The sequence below is a fragment of the Sinohyriopsis cumingii genome, chromosome 8 (assembly GCF_028554795.1).
Source record: "Sinohyriopsis cumingii isolate HCF-2022 chromosome 8, ASM2855479v2, whole genome shotgun sequence".
NCBI classification, from domain to species: Eukaryota; Metazoa; Mollusca; class Bivalvia; order Unionida; family Unionidae; genus Sinohyriopsis; species Sinohyriopsis cumingii.
The window spans coordinates 907,233-920,519 of NC_142968.1; the positions used below are offsets into that span (position 1 = coordinate 907,233).

General features: G+C 32.6%; 1 long non-coding RNA gene across 1 annotated transcript in view; it reads right to left on the minus strand.

Moving 5' to 3' along the window:
* Nucleotides 1-1,160: 1,160 nt before the first annotated feature.
* LOC149792843 (uncharacterized) overlaps nucleotides 1,161-13,287 on the minus strand; it is a 39,488-nt gene continuing 27,361 nt past the window's right edge. Inside the window, exon 3 of the long non-coding RNA XR_016422526.1 lies at nucleotides 1,161-1,430. This is a non-coding gene — a long non-coding RNA (uncharacterized LOC149792843). The remainder of the gene's footprint in view (nucleotides 1,431-13,287) is intronic.

Genomic DNA, 13,287 nt, shown 5'->3' on the forward strand with positions numbered 1-13,287 from the left:
GCCAAAAGATTGAAGTATGATCTTGTAAGCAGTCTTAATGACTCCCAAATGACCAGCCAAATGATTTTCATGGGCTAAACTAATTATTTCATGTATATATGATTTAGGAACAACAATTGCTTAGCTCACAGCTCACTTGATAGCAGCGGATGCTTGAGGTGGTCTCCATTTTCTCATCAGGACCCAATTTTTCAGACAATAGCAAGTTGGTACCTTGCGAAATCAGCTTCTCTAATAGCCCTCTGAAACATCCAGATCTCGAGATCATTTTACTGTTCAACGACAAGTGATTGTCGTTTGTCACCCTGATTAAAAATGAGACAATGAGTAGTAAAAAGAAGATCACATTGACCAATACATTTTCATTGATCGGTTTCAGGAGCAAAAGTGACATCATCAGTAGCCTATCTAATACATGTGTCAGCCATAGGAATAATATGCTGATCATCTTCACTCCCAAGAGCTCCTTTTGCCGTATCTCTAATAACTGCAACAAATACGGTATTAATCGGTGATTTCGTTTTCAATAGGATCAGCGTATTGATCGAAACTACACTTGTCACTTACAAATGGATTAACCACCATATTGTGTCCAGCAAAGTCATTGCTAGCAACAAATGAACACCCTCGATGGGCAAATAATTTATCGCTCTGACAGTCACTGGTCCTGTAACTAAGTCAGACAAATAATAACGTCGACTCCATGTGTGGGGTTGGTTTACTATCAGTAATGTTGTTGTGCACTATGCATATTAGAATGGAGGTGTAGACCAGTTTAGTCGTAGCAAGAGCTCAAGTGGACCTTATTCCTACAAACCAACACTCCTTGCACCTGAAAGATCACTCTCGAATCCTTAATGCAAGGTTCTTATCTCTCAGGTGAAATAGATCATTTCGACACTCAAATACACCGTCTTAGGGGAATTCATAGTAGTAGGTTAAGAAAGGAATCGCAGTTTAGAAGATTCTGAAAGTTCTATTACCCTAATTTAATTTTAGTCAAATTTATACTACGTCTAAAGCTTCTAATTTTGAGCTTGAGTTTGAATTTTCCCTAAAATACGGAGCTAGCAACTTAGATATGCAATACCTGCAATAATCTTTTAGCAAGGTATTATCCAAGAGTAAATTCTAATAGTTCCAGCTCAAAAGGCTACAAAACTGATTTAAATTTAATTTCCAGGAAAAGAGGACAAACACAAACATTTTTTGGCGAATAAGAGACCTCAGAAGATTCAAGGCTTCGTAATCAATCATATCAGCCATCAATACTTAAAAAAGTTCCAAGAGATCTCAGTTTTGATGTTATCAACGACAAAAATGCAGTAAACACAATTTCATGTTGACTTCTCTAAGTTAGATTCAGAGATCTTACGTTACACAGGCTTATTTCCGATCTTTTTTCAACAGGTGAAAGCCTTGTTGCATATCTGAAAAAGAATAAAAAATGAAATCTTAAATTTAGTGAATAATTTATGAAGAGACTAATGGTGAAAATTATGTGGGAAAGAAGAAAAACTGCATGACATAAATGAAATCAAGCCACCTCATACTTATACAGTATGCGAATAAATTTGGAAGGCTGGTAGAAAATATCCCTTATTCTATATAGTCTTTTTTCGCTCGTTATCATTTCCCCATGAAATGTCATCCCGTCGGGAGCCTCAGCAACATGGCTCTTTTCTCTCACCGTCACAAAGAAATCTAGCTGTTTTGCCAACCCTACTTTTACTATCTCAGTCTGGTTTTCTCAGTCGGGTCTACTCTGTCATGGCGTTCATGCGCTAGGAACAACGTTTAGAAAGAAGAAACCCTTGTTGTATCCTGCTGTGCCTGACAGAGTTATTACAAAATCAAGTAGCAACAATTATATATATATATATATATATATATATATATATATATATATATATATATATATATATATATATATATATATTACAAGCCAGAAGTATTTCCTTGACCAAGCCTCGTCAAACCCTGGTATAATTCCGCTAGAAGTCATAAGTTTACCCCAAATTATCAAAGACTTCTATACAAGTTTAGTCCATTTCATACATAAATTTATTTTATTCAATACAAGACCACAGATCTCACAACTTTCCAAATGTATAACAACCGGACATCTTCATGGTTTCTCTTTATCAGGTTTCCGTACTGTCAGCAGTTCACGCCGTATAAACTATGCAACTATCCTCTAACACATGAAGCTATTTAACAACGCCACCTTAGGCCAGTCTATGGATTCATAGCACATTTCTCCAGTAAAACTGCATCACATTTGCGATCGTGGCGACCGAGTTCCAATAATCAAACAAGTAATCACAAAATTCTAAGAATTTCTTAAATCTGTTCGCTATAACAAAATGTCAAAATGTGCATACTCCAAATTTATTACAATATATTCACCCATAATGCAACTTAAGGTCTTTCCAACTTTGACAATACGTCATACACGTTGAGTGTGATGTGATGTGATTTGGATTTTTAACGTGGCTTTAACAATTTTTCAGTCGTATCGCTACGATGTCTGCAATGTGGCAGTTTATAGTGATGTCTAGCACTGGCATCATGCCGCAGACATGTAGCATGATGTCCCACCCAGTCACATTATCCTGACACCGGGCCGACCAGTCCTAACACTAACCTCTTAATGCTGAGCGCCAAGCGAGGCAGCTGTTAGTACCGTTTTTGTATTCTTTGGTATGACTCGGCCGGGGATCGAACCCACGACCTCCCGCATCTGAGGCGGACGCTCTAACCACTAGGCCACCGGAGCGGTCATACACGTTGAGAAACGGTTCTTTATGTCTGTGTTGTACAAATTTCCACAGCTCATCATTTTCGATCAAAATAAATCAATTGTATCTTTGTTAACACTTTCTCAGCTCAAATAATCTGTGTGTGTGTGATTTGCATTTTAACGTACCTTTACCAATTTCTCAGTCATATTGCTACTATGTCTGCAATGTGGCAGTTTATAGTGATGTCCAGCACTGGGGCATCATGCCGCAGACATGCAGTAGGATGTCCCACCTAGTCACATTATCCTGATACCAGGCCTACCAGTCCTAACACTAATCTTTTAATACTTAGCGCCAAGCGAGGCAGCTGTAAGTACCATTTTATAAATCTTTGGTATGATTCTGTAGGGGTTCGAACCCGCGACTTCTCGCATATGTATTTATTTTGTTTATTTTTTTTTTTTTGGCTGTGTCCTTATATCTCAGTGTTATCGAACTTTGTTATACCGTATTATTTTTAAAATTATAATTTTTTGTTTCGTCCAATCCTTTTGCCTTTAGAAAGACAAATGTTGTTGAGATAATTATATTTTATTACCACGTGACCCCGACGAATCAACTATTTACAGAATCGAAACAGAGTTTGAAAGTTTCAGTTTCGTGTCCTGTTTGAGACGGTGTCGTGAATCGAAGTACATAAACTCGAGTGTAGGACTATATGCAAAACGGATGCTGGCTATTGAGATAACGAAAGAGGATGTCGCCTTGCACAGAATTTCAAGAGCAATTCCAACATGTCAACCATCTCCTAAGTAAAATACACGATAAACAGAGATTTTTAATACATGAATAACATATTATCTTATTTATAAACGTCCACACTGACATTTGTCTTTCTTTTTGTGTGTCCCGTCCCACTTGCCAAACAAGAGATCGAGAGTTCGAAACTCGTGGCATCCCAGTTTTATTTCTTATTTTTTACTTCATTTATAATTTTTATCTTTGAACATGCTTTTAAACTCGATCATCACATTTTTATCTTTTTAAAATCATTTTATGTTTTTTTTTCGGACTGCCGTCCTAAGACGGGCATTTAAGTTAGTAAGGATAATATATCGAGACTTAACATGACCCGTGACCAGCCTTCTCTGGATAAATGTCCTTTTTACTTTCTAGGTCATAGTTGTAATCGGATATATATTTTACGAAAAGAGACAAAAGGATCATTATATAAATAAAGAATCAAATAAAAAAAATATATACTATGTGCTAAAGTTTAATAAAATGCATCATACGTTAACACACACACACGCACACACACACACACACACACACACACACACACACACACACACACACACACATATAGTTTGTGCGTATACGCTTCTGTTAGGCCTTTTCATGTTTTATTTTATGAATTATTTATTAAGCTCGTTTCGTTTAAGTAATCTTTACGAAAACCCAACTTTAACAGAATAATGACTATTGTTAAGTACAGGTCCGTTTCTTCTAAACCGTTCGATAAACTGCATTTTTTGTTTTGACGATAAATTTGATCTGAGAGAAAAGTAATAACAAGGATTGTATTACTTTATTTCAAATCAATTAAATCTTAAAACAGTGTTTCCCAGATTTCTAATATTCGACTACTCCTTTCGGGACATAGGTCGTACCATTTTTTGTATAACACTGCCTTAAAATTTTCATTAACTTTGAATAAATAAGGAGCACTTTTGGAAATATCGCCCTAAATATAATTCGCTGACAGTGGGAGAAAACACAACCGTAACTCACGGTTCAAGATTTACATAACAATACTTAATTAAAACGTACATTTCTTGTGTTAAAATGTTTAAATACTAGTATACGGTAAAACATGATACTTGTATGACATTCTGTCTAGTATAGGGCATCATGAAGCAGACGTGTAGCATCATGTCCCATCCAGTCACATTATCCTGACACCAGGGCAACCAGTACTAACACTAACCTCTTAATCCTGAAGGCCGATCAAGGCAGCTTCTAGTACCATTTTTATGTCTTTTGTTTGACTCGGCCGGGGTTCGAACCCACAACCTCACACATCTGAGGCGGACGCTCTAGCCTCTAACCACTTAGGCCACAGGAGCAGTATGAGAAACACACCTGAATGTTACATTTAAGTCCATATTCTCCGGGAGGTATGTGTGAGGGACACACCCAAAACTAATTTAATTATATTAGTCATTAATAATCAAATCCATGCTTAAAATAATTTTATAAACAAATGGATGCTGAAGGTATTGTTAACAAAGAGAAGGAATAAACTCTAAATAAACAAGTTTAGAAATTAGAAAGAAGTTATAATACTTGAATTAATACACCTGTAGTATGTAACCCTTCTCACTTAATACCAATTATCTGTCTGCGTTTATAAATTAACACTACGTCGTGCATTCGTTGTTCCTAGACATATCAATCTTTGCGGTAGACTAAAATGCAAATCATTGTCATCAATATAAATTAGTGCTACATGGGTAAGATGGCTTGACAAATAAAACAGACCGATGTAACATTTGGAAGTAGCATGGGTAAGATCGCTTGACATCTAAAACGGATCGATGTAAGGTTTGGAATTAGAGTAGGTATATTCGTTAGACATCTAAAACAGACCGATGTAACATTTGGAATTAGCGTGGGTAAGATCGCTTGACAAGCAAAACAGACAGAGAAATAATATTTAACTTTAAACCAGCTCTTCCTTAGTGCACGAAACCACAATAATAATAATAATAATAATAATAACAATAAAGAAGAAAAATTAGACAGAAATGTATAACATTTGGAAGTAAAACTTTTATTTCACTTTATAGCAGCTAGTGCTTAGAGCATGAAAACTAAAAAATACTACTACTACTACTACAATTAATAATAATAATAATAATAATAATAATAGAAAAATACATGGAAAGATAAATAAGATAAATAAACTAACAGCCATTTTTCTAATGCTTTTATTTCAGAACAATACTGGTAAAAGATACGCGTTAAAATTACATGAAACATTATTTTTAAAATCGTTTTTCCATTTATGAAATAAAATCCAAACTTAAGAATTGCACTCCTTTTACGCGTCTGATTTGATATTAAGTTGAAGAGATGTGCTGCGTATGAACCAAAAGGAAGTTCTGTTGAATGCCATGTCTCGCCCGGTATGCCTGTACATTACATAGCCCAAATACGACATTACCCATGCAGTACATAGCCCAAAGACAGCATTACCTCGTACAGTACACATTCCAGAGAATGTGCATTACCCATACAGTACATAGCCCATATACTGCATTACCCTTACAATACATAGCCCAAAGACTGCTTTATCTGGTACAGTGCACAGTGCAGAGAATGTGCATTGCCCGTACAGTACATAGCCCATAGACTGCATTACCCATGCAATACATAGCCCAAAGACTGCTTTATCTGATACAGTGCACAGTACAGAGAACGTGCATTGCGCGTACAGTGCATAGCCCATAGACTGAATTACCCATGCAATACATAACCCAAAGACTGCTTTACCTCGTACAGTACACATTACAGAGAATGTGCATTGCCCGTACAGTACATAGCCCGTAGACTGCATTACCTGTACAATACATAGCCCAAAGACTGCTTTATCTCGTACAATACGCAGTCTAGATACTCTGCATAGCCCATACAGTGCAAAGACTGTTTTGACTCGTACAGTACAGTCTAAAGACTGCATAGCCTATACAATACATAGCCCCAAAATGTTTTCCCGTACAGTATATAGTCCAGAGGCTCTGCATAGCCCGTAAGATAAATAGCCCCCAAACTGCTTTGTCCTTACAGCAAATAGCCCAGGGACTACAATGTCCATACAGTACATAGTCCAGGGACTTTGCATAGCCCGTAAAATAAGTAGCCCAGAAACTACTTAGCCATTACAGTACATAGCCCAGAGACTTTGCATAGCCCGTAAAATAAGTAGCCCAGAAACTACTTAGCCATTACAGTACATAGCCCAGAGACTTTGCATAGCCCGTAAAATAAGTAGCCCAGAAACTACTTAGCCATTACAGTACATAGCCCAGAGACTTTGCATAGCCCGTAAAATAAGTATCCCATAAACTACTTAGCCATTACAGTACATAGCCCAGAGATTCAGTATAGCCATTTTTCCTAGTAAATTTGCGAATTCCAGCAACTATAAACTTTGAAAGGCCTTAACATAAGTAGGTGTCAAATGGAGTTTCTAGTGCGGTTCAGTTGGTATATAAATAAATACAAAGATTGTTGTTTAAAGCGGTCAAAAGGATATTTTTTCAACAAACTATTTAAATAAACTATAAAAAATATTTAGGTACTTTGGGGATGGTTCTGCTGTAGTTTGTCATATACATAGAAATAAATGCAAAAATTGGCCCTTAAGGAAGTTAATAAAAAGTATTTTCATTTTAAATAAACACAGGTATAAATGAATAGAAAATGAATGTCTGAAATGCCTGTTCTGGGGTATTTCTGCTTGCATATAAAATTAAAGAAAAAGTTTTGCTTATCACAATCACTAAAAGTATTTTTCTTTAAAAGGTACTGAAACAGATTGAAAAATATGTTTGAGGCGGTGTTGCGAATCAAACAAAGAACGGAAGCAAGGGTGTAGGACTATATGCAAAACGGATGCTGGCTATTGAGATAGCGAGAAAGGATGTCCCCTTACACCGAATTTCAAGAGCAATTAGAACATGTCAACAATCTCATGAATAAACTACATGATAAACAAGTAGTTTTTATTACACGGACAATTGTCTTTCTGCGTGTCCCATCCCACTCGCCAAAACAAACGATCACGCCATGGAAACTCGAAGCATCCCAATTTTTTTTATTTTGTTTACTTCATTTTTAATTGTTATCTTCGAATTTGCTTTATAAACTCGCTCATCGAATTTTTAAATATTTTTTTAAATTTTTTATTTTGTTTTTTTGTTTGGTCTTAGTTGAAACACTCTTTTATGACTGCCGTCCTAAGAATAAATGCCCTTCATACTTTGGAGGTCATAGTTGTAAAAGGAAAATGTGTGTGTGTGTGTGTGTGTGTGTGTGATTTGGATTTTTAACGTGGCTTTAACAATTTTTCAGTCATATCGCTACGATGTCTGCAGTGTGACAGTTTATAGTGATGTCTAGCGCTGGGGCATCATGCCGCAGACATATAGCATGATGTCCCACCCAGTCACATTATCCTGACACCGGGCCGACCAGTCCTAACACTAACCTCTTAATGCTGAGCACCAAGCGAGGCAGTTGTTCATACCATTTTTGTAAGTCTTTGGTATGACTCGGCCGGGGGTCGAACCCACGACCTCCCGCATCCGAGGCGGACGCTCTAATCACTAGACCACCGGAGCGGTAAGTAAAAGGAAACAGATAAAAGGGCCACTATATAAATAAAGAATAAAATAAAACAAGTATATGCTATGTGCTAAAGTTTAGTAAAATGTATCTTACATTAACACATAGATGTATAAACATTGTTATACGCTCCTGTTAGACCTTTTTATGTTTTATTTTATGAATTATTTATTAAGTTCGTTTAGTGTTAAGTATTCGTTACAAAACCCAACTCTAAGAGAACACTAACATTTGCTAAGTTCATGTCGATTTCTTCTACTCAGCTTCGAAAACCTGCGAATTTTAGTGATTTATTTTCTGCCATGTACCACTTGAAACCTTGTCGCGTACTTTATGAAACACCGCCTTTAAATATTCATGAACTTCGAAAAATAAGATGCACTTTTCAATATATTGGCTTAATGATTATTCACCGACAGTGGGAGAAAAGACATCCTTAACACACGGTTCGATATTCTTATAAAAATATTTAACAAAAAACAAGCATTTCTTGCGTGAAAATTGGTAAATACTAGTATTCGGTAATACATAATGCATGTAGCAACATGTTCCATCCAGACACATTATCCTGACAACACGCTTACCAGCCCTAACACTAACCTGCTAGTGTCGAGCGCCAAGCCAAGCAGATGCTATTGCCATTTTTATGTTTTGGAATGTTAAATTTGAGTCCATATTTACCGGGTAATATATCTGAGGAACACATGAAAACCAACGTAATTATTTTTTCTCTTAAGCCTCAAATCCTTGTTAAAAATATTCTTGTAAACAAATGGATGCGGAAGGTATTGTCAACAAAGCCAAATAATAAACAAAACAAAAAATTAAAAATAAATAATTTTAGAAATTTGAAATAAGTTATAATTATTTAATTAATACACATATTATCTTAAACTCTTCTCACTTAATATCAATTACCGGCCTGCGTTTCGAAATTACCACTACGTCGTGCATTCGTTGTTCCTAGACATACCAACCTTATCGGCAAACTAAAATGCAAACCATTTCCAAATATAAATTATTGTTAAATGGTAAGATTGCTAGACATCTAAAATAGAGAAATAATATTTGGAAGTAATATTTTTATTTCACTTTATACCAGCTAGTTCTTGAGTACATGAATAATAATAATAATAATAATAATAATAACAACAACAACAACAAAAATAATAATAATCATATTAACAACAAGAACAGAAATAATAATAATAATAATAATAATAATAATAATAATAATAATAATAAAAATAATAATAATAATAACAGTCATCATCATCATCATAATAACAAAAATAAGAATAATCATATTAACAACAAGAACAGAAATAATAATAATAATAATAATAATAATAATAATAAAGAAAAATTAAATAGAATAGACAGAGAGAAACAATAGTTGGAAGCATCATTTTTATTTCGTTTGAAAACAATTAGTAACATGAAAGCATGCAAAATAATAATAATAATAATAATAATAATAATGATAATAATAATAATAATAACAACAAAAATAATAATAATCATATTAACAAGAACAGAAATTATAATGATAATAATAATAATAATAATAATAATAATAATAAATAAATAAATAAATAAATAAAGTAATAAATATATAAATGAATAAATAAAATAGATTTAGAAGTTGGATTTTTATTTCACTGTATACCAGCATTTCCTTGAGTGTATGCAAAGTAATAATAATAATAATAATAATAATAAAAATAATCATAATCATATTAACAACAGGAACATAAATGATAATAATAATAATAATAATAATAATAAAGAAAAATAAAATATAATAGACATAGAGAAATAATATTTGGAAGTAGCACTTTTATTTCGCTTGATAACAGATAGTCCTTGAAAGCATGCAAAATAATAATAATAATAATAATAATAATAATAATAATAATAATAATAAATAAAGTAATAAATATATAAATAAATAATAAAATAGATTTAGAAGGTGCATTTTTATTTCACTGTATAAAAACATTTCCTTGAGTGTATGCAAAGTAATAGTAATAATAAATAAATAAATAAATAAATAAATAAATAAATAAATAAATAAAAGAGATTTGGAAGTTGCATTTTTATTTCACTGTATGCCAACTAGACCTTGAGTGCATGCAAATTAATAATAATAATTATAATATTTAAAAACAAAATTAAGAATTTTTTATTTCAGAAAAGTACCAGGAAAGAATGCGAGTTAAACACTGAAAATGAGTTGTGTTTTGTTTTTACCGTTTTTCCCGTTGATGAAATAAAATGCAAACTTAAATATTGAACTTCCCTTACGTGTCTGATTTGATATTAATTTGAGGAGCTGTGCTGCGTATGAACCAAAAGGAAGTTCTGTTGAATGCCGTGTCTCGCCCGGTATGCTTGTACAGTACATAGTCCAAAGACTGCATTACCTGTAAATTAATAGTCCAGAGACTGTCTTTTTTTTCTCCGTACAGTACATAGTTCAAAACCTCAGCATAGCTATTTGTCCTGGTAAAGTTGATAATTACAACCACTATACATTTTGAAAGGCCTTAACATGAGTGACACGCTGATTAAGTAGGTGTAAAATGGGGTTTCTTGGTCAATTCTGTTTGCATATAAGTAAGTACAAAGATTGTTGTTTAATGCGGTCAAAAATGTATTTCTTTAAAAGACTATTGAAATAAATGAAAAAAAAAATATATATATATATTTAGGTGCTTCCGGGATGAGGGTTCTAGTGCATTTTGTCATAAAAATGTAAGTAAATTTTAAAATTATTCCTTGAGGAAGTTAATACAAGTAATTAAAACAAAAATAAAAACTGGTATCAGTTAAAAGAAAATAAGTGTCTTTGAAATGCCGGTTCTGGGGTGGTTAAATTAATGTTTTTAAGGAAATCAATTAAAGAAAGCAACTTCTAGAATATAAACAATACGCAATCTTACAGAATAATATAAAATATTACATTGGATCAAAAGCATATTGAATAAATAAATTATTTACCTAACATAAAAATAGTTACATTAAACAATTTATTTTTAAAGGTTATTTAGTTAAACAAATTAAAATAATATATGAAAAAAGAAGATATTGAGATAAAGTAGCAAAGCGTTCAATGAAAGGGATTATTCAGATATTATAAATAGTATTTCAATCAAACCGATTAATCAACTGAATTAATACTACGACAGAAGGATTAATTCTGTCACACAAATTATTCAAATAAGTCGTTCACATACAGTCAGATAATATAAAGATAGTGACATGAAACAAATCAATCAAGGGAATTATTCAAATAACTCAACAGTAGTTCAGTTTTTAAGCAAGTTACATAGAGGCATAGTTCATTCAATTAATCAGACACATTATTAAAGGTACTTTGCTTATAAAAATTATTCTGATATAAAAGTTGCTTGGTTTAACATATTATTAAGGTAATATAAAAATGTTTATAAACATTTAAACCTATTGTAAACTGTTTAGACAGGAGTTCCTCTCAATCAAACAAGTTATTCAAATGCATTAACTGTAATTTTGTTCTATAAATCAATCTGAAAACTTAAAAGTAGCTTATTAAATAATATTAAGGTAGTAAAAAAAACAGTATTATTAACAATGTAAGTCTCCCATTAGTCATCTCCTTGATTTCGAATAACTGCTGCTATTATCTTTTATTTACTAGTATTTGTCAGTCGTCTAGGATGGAGATATGTAAGTTTGGTGCATCCTTTAAACTGTATACAACATGCGTACGTTTGGTGCATTATTCAAAACTTTACCAAATTCAGAGAATATCTTATGGGTGATAAATTGTCCTCAGCGAGAAACCCATATATAACAATGACTTTCATTTTCGATTACTTGCAATATTCCTGAAATCCTTTCTCACATATGAATGCTTTCATATGTATGTCATTTTTTTTCATTTCTATGAATCATTGATTTAAGATAACACTTTGGACTATTTGACAAACAATTGCATAAATGACAAAAATTATTAGCAGAATACGGTTTGTGTTACATTTATATTTTATATTCCTTCTATATATCAATAAATGTATAAATATCCGTTTTATAAAGCTAATCCATTCTACCAGAGAGTCCCTAGAATACGATTTTATAAAACTAATTCGTTCTACCAGAATCCCTAGAATACGATTTTATAAAACTAATCCATTGTACCAGAAAGTCCATAGAATAACAATTTTATAAAACTAATCCATTCTACCGGGAAGTCCATAGAATACGATTTTATAAAACTAATCCATTCTACTAGAAAGTCCATAGAATACGATTCAGATTCAATAAAGCCTATCCCTAATAAATGTTAGTTACCATGTTTGACAAATATCTTACCAACACACACACACACACCGTATATATATATATATATATATATATATATATATATATATATATATATATATATATATATATACCCTGTTTTGATTATTCTTTGCGTTACCATTAAACGCAAGCGTAGAACTCCTGTTAGAATGTTTCGAAACATTAAAAAACAACATTCCTCATTTTTTCTTTGGATCTTATTTTTTAACTCGACTAGTTTCGACCACATTTTTATCCCATACAAACTGTTTACCAAATGGAGACTCTCTCTTGATACTGACATTATTGCTTTCATGTAAAATATGTGATATATCTATTTCAACTCTCTAAAACCTATTGATTTCAATACAATGTTAAATCCGTAATTAGTGTCACTTCCCTGAAAGCTATTGATTTCAATAAACTAAAGCGCTGTGACTATTTATGGTGTGTAAGGAAAATAATTGTCTTCACTCTTTGCGCTGTAGTTATTTCTATGATTCTAAATGTACTACTGGTCCAGAGATTTTAAATTTTGATTTGTATTTTTTTGTCCTATTTGTATACGCGGGATTTAAGAAACAAACAAACAAGAAAAGAAAACAACTCACTTTGACTAACATAACTCAAATCGTCTAGGAAATGAAATAATAATAAATAATTTGCTTATTAAAATGAATAGAATTTGTATTATTTGGAGGAAAGAAAGACATACAAGTTCCTGTAATACATAGTACTGTGTGCCTAAATAAACTTTAAAGAAACATATTTGTGGTCCATAATTTTGCCTGAAGTTCCAAAATTT